The sequence below is a fragment of the Sinocyclocheilus anshuiensis genome, unplaced genomic scaffold, assembly GCF_001515605.1.
Source record: "Sinocyclocheilus anshuiensis isolate Anshui unplaced genomic scaffold, SAMN03320099.WGS_v1.1 scaffold1932, whole genome shotgun sequence".
Lineage (NCBI taxonomy): Eukaryota > Metazoa > Chordata > Actinopteri > Cypriniformes > Cyprinidae > Sinocyclocheilus > Sinocyclocheilus anshuiensis.
The window spans coordinates 82,263-84,849 of NW_015555985.1; the positions used below are offsets into that span (position 1 = coordinate 82,263).

Consider the following 2,587-nt stretch of genomic DNA (forward strand, 5'->3'; position numbering starts at 1 on the left):
GTGTGTGTGTGTATATATATGTGTGTGTGTGTGTGTGTGTGTGTATATATATATATATATGTTTGTGTGTATATATATATATATATATATATATATATATATGTGAGTATAAAAAGATGACACTGCATCTATGTAAAGGGTCCTATAGTGCTTCTCGGTCAGGTTAGCTACTCTTATGACTGAGCAATAAATAAATATCATTATCGCAAACATTGCAACAATTTGAAGTGTATCTTGCTGAGCATGTTCAAGTCTACATGCATATAGCAGCGCTATAAGACATCAGAAAGTAACCATCACCCATTTGTGTGCTGAGGTGTCACCGGCATAGCAATGCAAAGGCATTTGCATACTTCTGCATGTTTCTGGCTTTAAACTACATTACAACTGTTTTAAGTGCAAGAAACACTGTTAGTGGACCTCAGAGAAGAAAAAAAATGTATGATCCCTTTAATGCCTGAAACACAATGTGCTACAGTCTGGAACAGGCAGTCTCCTGACAGCCATAGTGTTTTATGCAGTTTCTCATCAGCTCAAGACCCAAGAGACCATATGAGCAGGATTATCTAGGGGAACTAATGCAAAGCATTGTCCCCAAACACTGGCACTCGCATAAGAACTCAGGGTGTACTCACACTAGGCGATCTGAACCGTGCCCGAGCGTTTGACCCCCAAAGCCCGGTTCGTTTGACTAGTGTGATCGCTCAGTACTGCGCCCGGGTGCGGTTCGTTTGGCCGTCCCTGACCCACTTGGAAGAGGTGAGCTAGGGGTGTGCCATATCATACTGTCCATGATAACACCGGTATACAGTTTTACATGATAAAAAAAGTGTCATATCGCGATATCAATGATATAGCAGCGCAATGACGTATTTACTAGGGATGCACCGAAAGTTTGCCAGCCGAAATTATTCAGAAAAATCGCAAAATGGCCTTAATTAAATAAACTGCAGAACGTTATGTTTTCTAATACACGCATGAATTGCATGCGTTCAAATAGCGCTGCTCGAGCTCGCGGCGCTGTCTCGTTAGCCATATTCAAAGTCCAAACCGCGAGGGAAATCTGCGCTGAAACTGTGTTACTCGTCAGTTGCTCAGTAACATTTTTCTGAATTTTTACAAGGCAAGTGACAATGTGATACATTCATCTTCCCAAATTAGTAATGAGAATAATTTATAAATCTGCTGCTGTCAACAAAAAGAAGCACTGGGGACTCCCTGTGGGTTTCCGTCAAAATAAAAGCTCCATCAACATTCATAAATGTTAGTATTGTAATTTTACTGTTGTTCTGTTCAATAAAATTAAAAAGACAATAATAATGATAATTACAACAGCTCTATTAATACATTTATTATAACATTCACACATATTGCTCAAATAATTGCTTCTGCTCAGCAAGGCTGCATTTATTTGCATTCCTGATTCAAGAAGGGGGTCTCAAATGGCCACAAAATATTATTTCACTAACTTAAATTAAATTGTGCTTTGTTGGTATAATGTCTGCTAGAATGTAAAAAAAAAAAAGTTCAGTGTTAAATAAGTATTTTTAAATTGTTGTTTTGTATTAAACATTATTAAACATTTGTATTGTACAATGTTTAAAAATAATAATTTATTCCATGTAGTGTCCATTTCATTCATCTAACATTTAATATTGGAGGCGTATTAATTAACAAATTAAGTTATTTGACATATCTGAACAAAAAAAAAAAAGTAACGAAATAGTTACTTTCCCTGGTAATTGGTTACTTTTATAATGATGTAATTCAGTTACTAACTCGGTTACTATTTGTGAGAAGTAACAAGTAACTATAACTTGTTACTTTTTTTTAAGTAACTTGCCCAACACTGGTCACTACTATTGCACTATAATGCTGCTTCTGCCACCTTATGACAATAGATTTACACTTCGAATTAGGCAGTCTGTCATCAATGACAGTTGCTCATTGGAAAAGGATGGAGAATGCCCTTCATGGTGTTTGCACTAATAAATGCTGCTGCCTGCCAGCTGCAATCACCAATAAAACGTTGTTCCCTAATTGTTTCTATATCGTCATAAATATCATTATCGCAAACATTCTTGAAATACCGTGATATAATTTTGAGGCTATATCGCCCACCCCTAAGGTGGGCCAGAGCATGATTCAGTTGGGCTCGGGCACGGTACACATGTAGTGTGATCGCGAACCGTGCCGAAGCACAGAATAGCAATTCTATTTTGTGTGTGCTACTGTCATCATTACGACCGCAAACATCTTCTATTACTACTACTACAGTACACTTTTCAATTAATTTAAGTAAATCAAGTATATTTAGGTTTATAATGGTCTAGTTCTCACCTTATTGATGAACAGGAATTGTAGTTTGCGAGTAAAGCTTCAAATGATTTCGTTAACGTCATAACGTCAAATTATTTCATTAACTGCCTCCGTAATGATCATCTGATACATGCAAGTGAAAATGGCTGCATGGCATAAATGCTAAATTTATTAGCAGGGCTCTACGCTTACTTTTCTTTTTAGGAGCACTTGTGTAAAAAATGTAGGAGCACCTTCTAATCAATAATCCAAAATTTGATTAAAAAAA

The 2,587-nt window shown here is 36.6% G+C and overlaps 1 protein-coding gene across 1 annotated transcript in view; it reads right to left on the reverse strand.

The window, feature by feature from the left end:
* Positions 1-2,587, reverse strand: part of LOC107676081 (pre-mRNA-splicing factor CWC22 homolog) — a 55,227-nt gene that overhangs the window by 27,504 nt on the left and 25,136 nt on the right. The gene's annotated exons all lie outside the window — the stretch shown is intronic.